The following is a 15,144-nucleotide window of genomic DNA, read 5'->3' on the forward strand; positions in this document are numbered from 1 at the left end:
AAAGTTGGCGCGCCTGCGGGGCGCCGTTTTTTTTTACTATAACGCGGCAAAAAAGTGGGGCGTCTACCCCCCCCCCCCCCACCTACCACCTCGTGGGTTTAATGCACGTAATTGTAATCATAAAATATAAACTCACCTCGGTATACAGAAGTCTATGATTAACTTCATCTGATATGCAATTTCGTGAAGCGACCACCGATAAAAATCACCAGCCCTGCTGTCCGCAACAACGTTCTGTAAGTGACACATAAAAATATGATTAATTGTGCCCTTTTTGCCTATGCGGTGTGGCCCGTAAAAAGTCGGTATGTAGACACCGGCACCTATTATAGGTAATTCATAACTCCAGCCAGCCTTAAAATTGAAACAATTTTTGGCTGTTGATTGTTAACTTTCGGTAGAGGGGAATAGCGAAATATTATCGAATTACGTGGAGGCATCAACTCAACCTCTAACAAGACGGCCGATACAGACTAATCAATAATCATGGGGGAGGAGCGAACACTCAAAGGTGGCGCGGGCAGGACAAGCCGCAGACGAACACTCAACAACAACCCCTGCTGCCACAACCGATCACTGTCCTTCGGCCAGGCTGCCATTCACACTTTTCTCACACGGCACATAATGTCTCACTTATCACCGGCGTACCCGACACCCGTACATGCACTTCTCGGAGCAGCCCTTTCACCACCCACTGTCCATTGGCCATTCATCTGCAATACCACGGTATCCGTTAACACGCCTAGCCGCTCGCTTCTCCGCTGTCCCTTACCGACAATCTGCACACGACATCAAACTCTCAATGACGGGTGGACACTGAACAGATCGGAGGCGAGCCTGCCCTCGTGGCGACGACGAGGTCACTGATGTCACCTGCCCGCAAAAACTCAATGGACGGACACCGATCGTCCCTCGCTGCCTTTCCAGACCCACTTTCGCGGCACGTGTCACAAGAGCTCAGCACTCACCTCTGTTGAGAGTTGGGACGGTAACGCATAACCCTTGCTCGGAAAAATCTCGCTCGGATCGCAGCTCGTCGTCGGTCTGTTTTTGACCTCGGCGACCGGCCACGTCACATCCGGTCGACCCCGACCAGCGATCGCCAGGCGCAGCGGCCGGCCACTCGCCCACCAGTGTAGCCTCGGGCAGGGGGTCCGAGGGGGGCTCCGTCAAGGTCACCACTTTCATTGGCGGTCAGCGGGCTTCCGGCGCAGAGGGCGCCACGGGTCGGGTGGGGGCCGAGTGTGCGCCGCCCGACGCCGCCGGCGCCGCGGCTCGCCTCTGCAGAGTCCCCGTCCCGACTCGGCCCGTGTCCCGTCGGATGGACTGGCTTGAGCCGCGGGTGCCGCTGCTGCCGCAGTTAATCCCGGCATTAGCCCGGCCCGGCCCTGAGGTTATCAGGTACACAGAGGGTCGCTGCAGACTCACGCAGGCCATAAATTGCCTCGGGCACGGAAACAAGAACGAATACTGATTTATGAAGGGTAAAATTACCGACCACATGAAGTCTGCGGCTGCTGCGAGCCTCTTCATAGGCACGATAACTGTCTGACGCTGAACTCTGCTCGGAATAACCAATCGCAAATAACCTATCGCGAGATAAACGTCCGGGCCTGCGCAATGATCACCGATAAATGCGATCGGGATTTGTGATATCGGAAATCCACCCACTTCACGGGGTATTTCCTCATCTAAATTTGTATCATGTGATATGGCAAATCCACCTGTTCCTGCGAAGACCTAACGCTTATAATCCTGCCGTCGACTTCGTAGTTAATTAGTGTAGGTACGCTGCAAAGAAAATCCCTGTGTAGTAGTGCAGCATGAATGAATGGTGTATAGGTACTCGTATAAGCTGTGTGGAAGATACTTGTAACTTACGAAAAAAATAGCCATAAAGGTACCCAAAGTTTACGGAAATTAGGTACAGCGTCAACTTTTCTAAACGTGAATCACATCGCAATTTCCAAGACATCTGCAAAAGATTGGGCATGATCTTTGCAAAAGTCGGTTTAGCATTTTTATTTTCATTTTTTCCTATGTCTAAGCTATCTTTTATTAGGGTTCAGCACCTTCTTGTCTTCGTCTTCAAAAATCACAAAATTGATTTTGCGGTTTAAAAGGCATGGGACCAACTGATGAGACCTATCAAACCTGGTTCCAATTTAAAAATAACCTTAATGAATTGACTGGTATCATACATTTCATGTTAAGCAATAGCGAAACATGCAAGTTTTAAACATTTTTAATAGCCCAACTAAATGAAATGATGAACGAAAAATCACTAAGTCATGACGATGTCACTATTAAGCGTTTCATGCTAAAGGGTGAATTACTCAAGTCAAGGACAAGTGACGCACAATCGCTCCGTCCACACCCTAACAATAAGAAGGAAAACGGACCGGCGAAAATAGCCCCGAGTGACACCGCAGGCCACGGGGCCAGTGTTCAATATCGATGACGTCAATTAAGGACTAGAGGAAGGACACACGATGGCAGACCGGTTGGAGGAAGGATGTCACTGACAAGGACGGATATGTGACACTGGTGAAAAACGGAGAAATGTTTTATTCGGTACTAGAACTCGACACGATTTACAGTGTTTGTTGTAAAACATCATGCGCTGTACCTATAAACATAGCGTCGCTGGATTGGGATGACCGGAGAACATGAAATGTGCCAATTGCTTTTTGCAGTCTTTTATAACAAATGCTGATTGCCAAGTCCACTTTAATTGTTTGCAATACTCTAAAGCTTATTCATATATAAAATGCAGCAACAGTTTCATAAACTTTATGAGGTACACAGCGACACCGCACGATCTTGAAGCTCCACGAACTCACTGCACTGAAGACGGCAATGTCCTTGTGAAATTCGAATTTAGCGTGATCATCCACCCACAGCATGACGAATCATAAGCTGTTTCTTATTTCAGGACAATGCTTTCTTTGATGCAATCGTCATGTCGAGCCCCAAAAGCGTTGCAGATCGTTAAATCTGGCCAACTCGTCTATGACGAGTGCTCGCGATATTCTCATCCGCTGTTGTAAATGGCTATCAGAGCCAATGAATGCATTCTATCGGCTATTCTCAAGAAAGCCATGGTTGATTTGCAGCTCCGTGCTGCTGGTTTATCATTCGGCCAATTATCCTGACAGTCGGTGTTAACTGTATCCGGTGATAACCGTGGTGATAGGCAATATAGACACCTACACATACATCCGTTCTCCTCCAGCGGCTGCAATATCCCTATTAGATAAAATGGTATCTTAACGACATAAAGGCAAACCATGCGCAATGCCGCATCGGAAAAAAATTGAAATCGACTGTCTACATAAGGCTGTCGTTACACGACCATTCTTCACTTACCCATGATTAATTTCAGTGTGATGTTTTGATTGGACTTCATCCGAAAGAGGTAAAGTATCATTTTTCCGGGCGTTACGTGTTTCTGGAGCTAAGTGACAGCGGGGAGAACCCGATCGATTTAATGTCAATGGCTCCTAACCGGCAAATTCCTTCATCGATGAGTCCGGACGATAAATAGCCCTAACCCGGGTGGGCACCGCCGAGGCCATGCCAGGCCAAGCCAGCACCAATGTTCAACAACTATACCTGAATCCTGATGATGCCTCGCGGTTTGTTGTGTACGAAATCAGAGTATTTACTTGTAGCAGACCTATGGGGTGTTAAACTGAGCCCGACAAATATTGAAATGATTAGACAAATTTAAAAAAATGGTTAAAATGAGTTCGATAAATCTAATGGAAACACTAGGATTATATTTGCACGACCCTAACTAGTGCCCTAAATTAGCACTTTGATAACATGCATTTGTTAACTTTGCCCGTACCGTATCCCTGAAATTCACACGCCTCAGACAAATCTCGCCAGTTCGCGCCAGGTGTCGCCCATGCTGATTCCAACAGGAGCCCTCATCCGCCTCCTGTTTTCGTCCCGGCCTGTGTCCCAGCCGCCTTCCAGCACAGATTCCCTGCTCCCCTGCAGTTGGTGTGACAGCTCTCGGGGAGGGGACACCGGCTGGTGAGCGCCCGTCGCCGCCCCCGCTCGGCCACAGGTGGGCGGGGGCGGGGGCGGCAGGCAGGTGGCCGCCGCCCGGGCAGGAAGTGCGATCCCCACCTGTCCGATTTTCCCACGTTCCCGAGCCGCCGCGAGGGCGCGGCCGGCCGACCCGAAAGGGTTGGAAGACTCGCGGCCCGGCGCCGCCGCCCCGCGCCACGGGGGGCCGAGACGGTTTGGTCCTGGAGAAGGGAGACGGCCGGGCCTGTCGGGAGCGATGGGCGCGCCAGGTGACGGACGCCGCCCGGCCAGGAAGTAATGACACGGTTATCGACGGCCAATGACGGGATTACACGCTGTGAACGCGGGTCCGGATACGCAGCCCAGATTGGAGCGGCCGGCCGTGTTATTCCGCCCCGTCGTCCAACTGACTCTGAAACCGGAGCACAGGAAAACTATTTTTTGGTCGAGGGCCGTCCATGAGTGCCAAGTTAACGTTGTTTTGGAGCGGTGGCTACCGTGAATCAGGGCAAACAGACCGGAAAAGTCTTTTGCTTTTGGCTCAGGCTAAGCGAATACAGGTATGAGTACCTACATTTAATTTAGAAAATTTACAGGCTGGTTTCTATCAGTCAATTTAAAATCATCCAGGGTCAGTTTGTCATTCATGGAAAATGCCGACTTTTATGCTGGTTAACATTATATCTACCGTTTTTATAAAATGGACATCCTTCAAACCAGGGATGGGAATGGATATTCATGCCATCATTGCACCAATAAACATGACCATCCTGTTAGTATACTGGATTTTTATATTCTAAGCCTGAGTTGTCTTTATTTGGCTGCAACCAACTACAATTGTTCACTATTTTTGCGAACGTTTATTGAATTAAGCGTCATTTGGTGCAGATCAAATGAAAATCCACCATAATATTTGGTCTAGCATAATTTCAAAAAAGCAATAAGACGGGTTAAAATAACAAAAAAAAGAATAGCCCTGCATTTTTTTTTTTTTTTGAATGATAGCGTATAATAATAGTGAATAATAGTGTAAAGCCCCGAAATAAAGCGCGGCGGAAGAAAATGTCAACGCATCTTGAGAGTAAAATAGTGCCAGGACGTTGCATTTCAACAATACCACAAACAGGGACGCTAGGAGCCCAGCTTTTGTTTATCGTCTCCATCAGAAATTATTTATCACTTTTCAGTATCAGCCGACAGGCTGATTCACCCTTTACCACCTTTCGGTGACCTTTCGATGCCAGACTCAGATTTCTGCGAACTAAAAACACCGTCCTAAACACCCCACTGTTACTACCAGGGCCGTTTCCGGTCGGCCGCAGCCGACACAACACTTCGAGAAACCGGCCGGGCCGCGAATAGTGGCGGGCGTTTTGATTGGCCGCCGCCAGTCGGTGGGCCATTTCCGACCGAGAGGTCGGCCTGGTAAACAGGGGCAGCTGGGCGGCCGGCGGCGGCAGCTGCGCACGGGGCCGGCCGACCGGCCTCTCCCGGCTCCGCCAATTACCGGCTACCGGCTCGGCGCCTGGGGACGATTAGCGCCACTTTCTGCTCAGGTGGCTACCGCCCGCGGGCAGAGGGTAATCGCTCCACCAGCCGACGGCTGCCGGTCGTGTGTTTTCGCGGTAAACTGCCGTGAACATGGCATCGGGTGTGCTCCGAAACTGCCAAAGGTGACGTTTAAATATGAAATAATTTAGAGGCAGGGGAACAAAAACCTGAAGGAATTATAACGACTCATCATAACGCCATAACTCCTAAATATGTTCAAATTATGTGTGATGTCGATCAATTATGCATACATCAATCAATGAGTCAATGACCAAGTAACTGAAGCTGAAGCAGTTTCAGAACCTGCCTCTATGTAGAAGCAATTACTAGACGCAAGAGAGTCTGCAAGGATGAGAGGGCTGGAATCTTCAGCGCTCCTCCGTTCCACTCAGGGCATATCAACTGTCCAGTCGACAGCCCCACATATATGCTCCACACTGGCACCAACTCTACTCCACCGCCTCCCTCACTTTGGGAGAACCTCACGCACTCTGCGCGAATCCTCGCACCCCAGCGCGGCGGTGCTGTTGTCAGGCAGCGCTACCGGCAGTACCGAGAGCTCTCCAATGAGTGCCACTGATGGCCGCTGATCGGAGCCAATAGGGCCGTCCGGGATGTGCCCCCAGAGTCACCGGATGGCGACAATGGTACCAATCAGGCGGTCATCCGCCGGCCCGTGGTGGTAATCAGGCACCCATCCGCACGCCCGTCCGGTGGTAGGGGGCTGGTGCAGGATTAGGGAAGCTCTTCTGCCAACAGCTGGTTACGGCTGCGGGCCTGGTAACAGGAGATATCGGCTGGGAGACGAGCTGGTAGCAGGATAAATCAGCTGGAACTTAGGAGACAGGATGGTTACGAGGAATATCAGCCGATGGCGAGCCCTTGTCTTTAAATCCCCGTCCCACTGCGTAGTGCGTATATAAAACATAGCCGAGACGACTCATGGCCTAGCAACAGGAAACATCAGTAAGGGAGACATCAGCTTGGTGACTAGCATCGATCATCAAGCAGACTGCTCTAAGTTTGTCTCCAGCGGTATAGATCGTACCGAGTTGCTGGGCGTCTACCTTTTTGATGCCAACGCTCTGATGCTGAAACTGTAACCGATGACAAAAAAAAAAAAAAAACTGAGCACTGATATAGGACGGGGAATGGCGCGCTTTGATGTGTGCGGGCCTCAGTTACCTTGCAAAATGTTTTGTCCCATCAAGCAGCTCAGTTGGCTGGCATATCCAGAAGTCCATTAACCGCGCCCCGTAGGGGGGGGGGGGGCCGAAACGGCCCCCCTGTCCTTTTCGGTAGATATCTCCTAAACGGCTGGAGATATCGCCACCAAACTTTCAGGACCCCTCCGGGCATCAATTTTACACATTATGACCAAAAATTTTTCCAGAGGCTATGATAGGTTGGCCACAAATGACGTCAGAGTGACGTCATGTTCTGTCATTTTCGACCGAAAAAAGACCTTCGCGAGAAGACCTGTCAGGACTACAGCTTTGAAGATACAGAAAAATGATCAAAACATAAAAGGTGTAGAATTGACAGGGCTACAAAACTGCTATCTCGAATTTTTGAAATTTTTGAGTTTTGACCCCCAAAAATAAAAAAAGCATTTTTTTTTATATATTCACCAAAAAATCCAAAAAGTTTTTTGAGTTTCGAAAAAACCGGAATATATGTGATAGTGCCTACCGTCTTCTATCTACATACCAAATTTCAGATCGATACCTCGTTTTTTGGCCAAGTTATAGCGAAAAAACTGTTCAAAAATGATGTGGTCAAATTTTCAAACTCAATTTTTGGCAATTCTAGAACTCGGAGAGCAAAACGAAGACCACCATTAGACTCCCCGTGACGAGCTGCATCGAATCGATACCCATTTTATGCAAAAATATCAACTTTAAAATTTGACCTAATTTGACCTGACCTTGACCTGACCTTCACCAAAACGTGACCTAGGCTGGCCCAAAAGGCTGCCTAACCCACATAATCGCATTTGTCATGTAAAATGGACCATAAAACATGTATCACACGACACATTCATATTGTGACCCCCGGTGACCTGACCTCGCTGTGACCTGACCTGGTATCAGTGACCTCAGATAGCAAAGTATGTGTTTGACGAACAATGTACCATCGATGGTTTTCAATAAATTACCAATTTACTCTTTTTCACAGCACATTTCTTGAATTGCCTGTGAACGGTGAAAATCTGACCTTTGACCTGACCTGTGACGTCATCGGTTTGACCTAGGTCAATGAAATTTGGTCACAAGGTAGTTCCTGGGTGGGGCTATCGAACGCCGTTTGAATTTTGAAAATCGGCCGGTAACTTTCCGAGATCTTAGGGGGGGGCCGAAACGGCCCCCCCCCCCCCTACGGGTGGTAGGGTCCGCCGGTAGCCCTACGGGGCGCGGGTTAACCTTTGCTAGCTCGACCCGGCATGTTACCGGTCGATACAGCCCGAGTTTGGTTTCAGCTGGTTCATACTCGTACAGCCCTTATGCCTTCAAAGCTTTTAATGTTGACCGGAGAATGGGGATACTAAATGGCTGTCAGGATTTAAGGCTGCATCTTGACAGGCACCGGTTTAAGATCCGACTGGTCTTCTGACATCTATCCTTCCACCTATCGGTCCCATGCAGCAAGCATCGCCTTTGACCTGAGTAATTTCATTGGCATCGGTTCAGGGTGTGTCGCTATTGCAGCGATTGCCGCTCACACACGGCCGGAGGAAGAGGAGTGGCCGTTTATACCCGCCGCACCCGTCGGTCAGCACTCAGCGGTCGCGGTCGGCGGTCGGAGGTCGGGGTCGGAGCTGTCAGTGGGCCGGCCGGCCGGACGTGCCGCCCGACCCGACCCGACCTGACCGCAACAGGGCGTCATAACAATGCCGTGACCCGCCTCTCAGCTGATGCGCCGGACGCGACTGAGGGTCGGGAGAAACGCCGAATAGAGCGGCGAAACCACTACGGATCCGGGTCCCTCGCCGTTCAGTGGCGGGGACATGCTCCGCGAATGGTACTTTGGTCATGAGCAGCGTTTGTGATGGTAATAGGCAATACCTGCGGAGCATGGCCTGCAGCGAATGTGCGCTTGATGAACTTACGAGACCCTATGCGGTAATGGATCTATCCGAAACGCCTAACAGATGAGCGTGCATACATCAATACCTGTATGATTGGTTATTTCCACCCATGCATGCGCACCTGTTAGTCGTTTATGACTTGCCGCGCTGCAGACATTCGAAGGCGCAGAGGGATTAGAATAGCGCAGAATATCAGCAGCATGCTCGGTTGATTTGGTATTTCCGAGGTCATTGAGACCGAAGTGATTGGCTAAGGGGTTGGGGGATAGGCCGATCAGCCTCGGGCGGGTATGGAATGGGCAAAGCGCCGCAGGGAGTCTGAAAAGTTCGCACGTCGGACAAAGACTGCGTGCCAGCTCCAACAATAGAAGGAAGGGAATCATGCATACCGCGGCTCCACTCGGGGAGGGGTCGGTACCCGCCGGCCCCCATCGAGATAAGATCTCTGTTAAACGGTGGCTTTGTCGTCCGTCGACAAGGCAATGCCATTACCGGCTGTGTTCCGAGACAGTCACTAATGTTCAGTCGCTAATGTTCACGGACCAGAGTGGAAGTGAGAGCAAATTGAATGAGAAAATCACTGCCACCATTCCGTCCGTGATTCCCCAGCTGGCAATTCGACACACATTTCCAAACCGTCAGTCGCTCGCTTTATTCACAGCATCCGCCGGCGCGGCGGAAGCCAGCCGGAAGTGAGCTCTGTGTCGCACCGGAAGTGGGGCCGGAAGTGATCTCTCCATCGGGCCACACCGCCGGAAGCGGCGACACGCAGCGGCGCCCGTCGGCGGGCCAGCTCGTTGCAGCGTCGGACGATCGTCGTGAGCCCGTCGCCGTTCTCCACACACCGTCTGCCATCCGCGGCAGCAGTTCCGGCGCCGGCCGTTCCGGGCCGTGCCCCACTGCTTTGGGAACTTCCTCCGGAGGTGGCGCTCCCACGGTGCTGGCAAATCGAGGGCAGCCAGGGGCATCCAGGTGCCACGTCCGGCAGGCACGGGCGCCGCACTGTGCGGCCACCCTTCACCCTTGAGCGCGCAACAGGACGGCGGCCCGCAGACCGGAGAGCCGGCCGACACTGTCCGCCGCGCCGAGCCGCAATAAGACGGCCGCTGTAATTCAGTCACACGCATAAAGATGATGAAGGTGTCGGTCAGACGGGGCGAGGAAGGGTGAGAAACTGGGCGGCCAGGCTTGACAGAGGTGTAGCAATCGCAATTAGCGGTAATTATGGCCTTGCGTGAGATATTTGCTCAAGGTGTTTGCATATGTTCCGCAGTTGGGTAAATGACGTGAGCGTGGGAGATATTGAGATAATAGCCCACTTAACGTAGTGTCCGCATAAACATAACATTTTAATAAAAATGAGTCTTCTTCACACAACTCTGGAAAATTATTAGGTTCATTTACCAACGCACTTACTTTTTACGAAATGATTCGTTTCAATTCCATTTCAATCTATCACTGCCTTTAACAATTTTCATCTCAACGTAGGCACATTTAGGCAACTAATATGGGAACTAAATTTGCAATTGGCGTCATGGTACTCACATACCTATGACCAGTATAACGCCTTTTGGGGCGACTAACGGAGCGAGCGAGAGGGTGGGCCTTGCACGTGCGAAATTGCGAGGGGGTACCTCCAACTGACTTGTGCACGGCACCCTACTAACTGGTCTCTAGCAATGTGCCAAATTTGGGCACAATCGGCCCAGCCGTTCTCAAGATCTGGAAGCGGCACCCTGCACGTGCGCACGTGCAAAATGGGTCCCAACTGACTTGTGCACGGCACCCTACTAACCGGTCCCTAACCGTGTACCAAATTTGAGCGCAATCGGTCCAGCCGTTCTCGAGATCTGGAAACGACCCCTGCACGTGCGCACGTGCAGCAGCACCCCAACTCTGGCACATGTATATGCAGTGCCTAGTGGGTGCCTACCTACATGCCAACTTTCAGCGCAATCGGCCAAGTAGTTACCGAGATATTGCAACAATTACAAAACTGACACCTCTTCGTTTTGCACGTGGCACGTGCATAAGGGGTCACCCACATGCATCGGGAATAGTCCAATACTTGGTAGAAGGAATGAAGCTACCCTACAAAAATTACCGCGTGTAAATCGGTCAAGTGGTTGCTGAGATATAAGCCTCGCAAAAGCGTGACCACGGCCGGCCGGCCGGCCGGCCGGCCGCTCATACTCAGAAATTTCCGTTAATCTAAGGAAAGACTACGCTCGCTTCGCTCGCTCCGTAATGACAAGGTATACGAGCTTATAAAGATGTTGTGGTAAATGATCCTGTAATCTGCATAGTGCATACACTCACATTTATCGCATCATGCCTTTTCGGAAACTTCGACGTGGCATCAATAAGTCCAGTGTAATAAAGCCAAGGTATAGGACGTCCAATTATTAGGGGCACATAAAATCTCATCATAACATATCAAAGCATTTGTTCACAAATTCAAAAGCTCAGTCTCAAAATCCAAAGGCCACTCAAAATCTCACATCAGACCATCTCAGCCGCGCAGCAGCGTGCCAGGCCGTTGGCCTCCCGGCGCTCTGAGCGAGTGCCAGTAGCGGAGGGGCGGCGGTCGGCCTGCCCCGGCCGCATGTTTCATCTCAGAACACATGTCTCTGCGGTCTGGCGGTGGTGTGGCCGCCCCCGGGGAGCCGGGGCACGGCCAGCGGCGTGCAGGAATGTCTCGGACGGAGCCTGCAGCGGCGGAGCGCCGGACGTGTGGCCTGGGTAGTGTGCACTGCAGTCAGCCGCCGGAAGTGACCGCTGACGTGCGTGGCATTGCAGTGACCGTTGACAGTGTCGCTGTTCTTGTTATTCGATCGGGTCTACCCCAGTCCGGGCGCCCTGAACCCCCGGTGGGATCAACCGATGCATGGCAGAAATATGTCGTTTACAATGGTTGTTAATCATTTACGTGGAGCGCAATATCAACAAAATGGGCAACTGATTCCGATTCCGAAGACATTTATTTACTGCAATCCGTCCACTGAATACATTTACAAAAGATTCCGTTTCATTGAATTTTGAGCAACGGAAGTTGCTCAGATATGAATATCAGATGTCAAGGAAGAAGCACATTAAAATCGTAAAAAAACATCACATTTACTACGATATACGCGGATTCATTCATCAGATAAATGTTCAAATGGCGATGACATCACATGCTCAAATCAGTGTAAATAGGCAAGAATGGTTTATAAGCCGTTGTTGCTAGGTCATTAACGTATCAATGCCTACACCATCGGCCGTAAGAAAGCTTTGACGGACGTGATTTTATACCTATTGCTTTTAATCACATAATCTATGTTCAATAGTGTCTCAACATCTGATCGAGTTGACTTTTGACCAAATAGCGCATAAATCACGGTTTGTCACCCCGTATCTGTTCCGTGGACGTTCTTCAATCCAAGAAGGCTAGCACGATTCTTACGATGATTATTTGATTAGTCATTTACTGACATCTGCGATTTTTCCTTCCATTTTCAGACGCAGATATACTAGTATCGCGTTCGTATACCTAGCAGCGCTCGTAAAATTTGTTTCCGTAAAGTTATCTGATCATATGGCCTGGTGTCCGCCGAATTGCGCGTATCGCGGTGCAATTTACTGCTGCCAATCATGAACTGCACACTCATCAATCATACGTAAATCGGGAATAGCAATTTGTTCCACAATCGCAGCCCATTTACCTCAGCTCAGGTAAGTACATGCGCCTCTGCGCAGTTTGTCCTCCGACATTCAGAGGTGACTAACGTCATCCAAATCTAGGCACAAATCCTGACAACGTTTTCCCCGTCGGGATTACCCCGGCTTCGAAATGCTGACAAAAAAACCAAAGAACTTCCCTGATCGTTCGAGTGACCGCCATTCATCAATGCTCTGTCAATGCCGGCGGTCGCAACAGAAGCAGTTTCCTTCCAGCACGGACGACCTTCAGTGCTGAGTAGACGGCGCCAGCTACATGCCTACACGTCACCCTCGATGTCTTTTAGTAGAAGAGACGGTGTCGGACGCCGCGATGACCTAGTTTACGCCTATTAGTGGGCGTGGCCGCAGGGAGCCGCCCAAAGGGCACGCCCCACTCAGGCAGCACACGATTGCGTAGCGCCCGTAAATTGTTGATTCGGGAGCCGCGCCCAGCCGGTGGTCACGAATCTTATGGCAAGGGCTTGTCGGTTACATGGAACGTGTTTCAGTGGCAACACCATCCCTTCGCTAGCAGCGAATAAGAGCGTCAGAGCATCATCCCAGGGCCTCGGCAGTGCCACCGTCGGGGCAGCCCCGTCGCTGTCTGTGACACACACCGCCTGGCGCCTACGCAGCCGTCACCGCTCTCCACTCACCCACCAGTAACGCACACTCACCAGTAATCAGCACACTCATTTGTAATCGACCGACAACGGATCGCATATCACCACCTCTCACCTTCCACTCAACGCGACCCAGAACGGGACGCGCGCATCTCGAATTGGACACTCGACTGTCGACGCTCGGGCAAGGTCCGTCGGTCCCCCTCTATAAACGGTGGAGTGTCGTGTTACAGCATGGGCACGGTGCGTGACCCCGGGGCACAGACTTCCGGTGGGTACGAAACCGGCTGTATTTAGATTTTAGATTGCAGGCACGTGGTATTGATATCAAGACGGCGTATTGCGCAGGCCGCAGAGCCGGTATAGGCAGGGAACCTGTTTGCTCCTTGGTTTGTTCATTTCTGTCAGCTCGTGAGTTGCGTTTCGTGCTGACGAAACCGGGGACATTACTACGAACCATCATGCATTTTAATTTTGTCACATGAACTTCTGAAATATTTATATATGTACATGACAGCTGGTTGAAAAAGAAGAATGAGCGCAGGCTTGTCTTTTCTCGCGCAGCAGTCGAGGAGTCCGTCAACCGGTTGGATAACGCCAATTGGCAATACGCATTCAGTATCCGAGGCTCCATCTAATTGCCGTACCATTTCGCTTTAGATTCGGGGTTCGCATAAAAAGGTGCTTTTGAATTCGATTTAGTGTCCAACTGGCAGTTCAGACGTTATCAATACCAGAATCGCTTCGATTCTTTCCTCTTTCTGCATAAAAATACCAGTTGGCAGTTCTTACACATGAATGCCGGCTGACAGTAAAATGCACCGTTCCGACAGGACAACTGTCCAATGTCCACTGCAGTAGCCCTGTTCTCTCGTATAGTTTCAATGGTGGCGTGAGTGGCGCGGTCCCGTTATGGGCAGCCGTGGGCAGCTCTGCAGGCCGGAGTCCTCCATTTCGACTCTGCGCGCCGGGTCACGGCCCGGCAGCGGGCGCGGCGCGGCCACCTGGCCCCTGTCGCCGGTTCCCGGTACTCTGGGGTGCACTGACGTCACGACTGGGTCCTGGGAACACGGCCGCGGGGCTGCTCACTCGACATGCCGAGCCGATGAGGAGCCGGCAGTTACGGCCGGCCGAAGGCGGTTCGATCGGCCGACCGGCAGCGCTGACGAGCCGACCGCTTAATTGGAGGGCCCGGCCACAGACACGACCTATGAGTGGCGCTGAGTGATGGCCCCTGTTGACCGCTCACAAATCTAACCGCCGGATACTAAATTGCGGCATTATTAACGCCCATACTCAGAGCATTGTAGTTAACTACATCGTAAAAGGGATGGTCATCGTCAAGACAGTTCCATCCGGAGACAATTTTCAATCATTGAGGGGTGGTTTGATGTGCATGTGTGACGCCTAATGATGCCGCTGACTGCCAGCGATGTAAGATGGATGCTGGAGCCCACCTCGGAGAGGCCAGTTAGCAGGAAGTCGTCTGACAGTTGACATCATGCATTGACGATTTGTGTTGCTGACGCTGTTGAATGTGACGCAGGTGCTGCGCAAGCACAGACATTGGGCTGAGATAAGCAAAGTAACAAGCGCGTAGACAATCTTTGGCTTATTAATACGAATATGATAACTATTTTCAAATCGTAGCGCAAAACAAACATTTCGAAAAACATATGGCCATTCAGTAAGAACTCAATCAATCATTAAACAATGTCTGCTAATTGCGTGTCACAACCCACGTTGAGTCTTGGTTAGTCACCCCTCCCCCTCCCCCTCTCCGACCTGAAGCTGAATAGACGTAGCTGTGTTCCCAAGCGTCCCACCCCGACATTCCCTAGTCCTTGGGACACGCCCCCAGCATTCCTGCGTCTTGGGGTCGGCGAGGCGACATTCTTGCGTCTCGTGAGCTGGCGACCATATCCAACGAAACACGCCTGACAGACCATTTTCCGAGATAGGCCTGCAGCGCCGGAGGTGGTATGTGTAGCGTGGGAGCCCGCCGCGTGTTGTGCTCGGGAGCTACACCACTGCCGGGACCTTCAGCGGGGGGCCGGCAATGAAAGCCACCATTGTCGATTGATGCCCAGTGGCTGAAGTGCTGCTGACTGACCAACAGTAAGAGCCTGTTGTCTGACG

The sequence above is a fragment of the Amphibalanus amphitrite genome, unplaced genomic scaffold (assembly GCF_019059575.1).
Source record: "Amphibalanus amphitrite isolate SeventyFive unplaced genomic scaffold, NRLGWU_Aamphi_draft 000720F_arrow, whole genome shotgun sequence".
Lineage (NCBI taxonomy): Eukaryota > Metazoa > Arthropoda > Thecostraca > Balanomorpha > Balanidae > Amphibalanus > Amphibalanus amphitrite.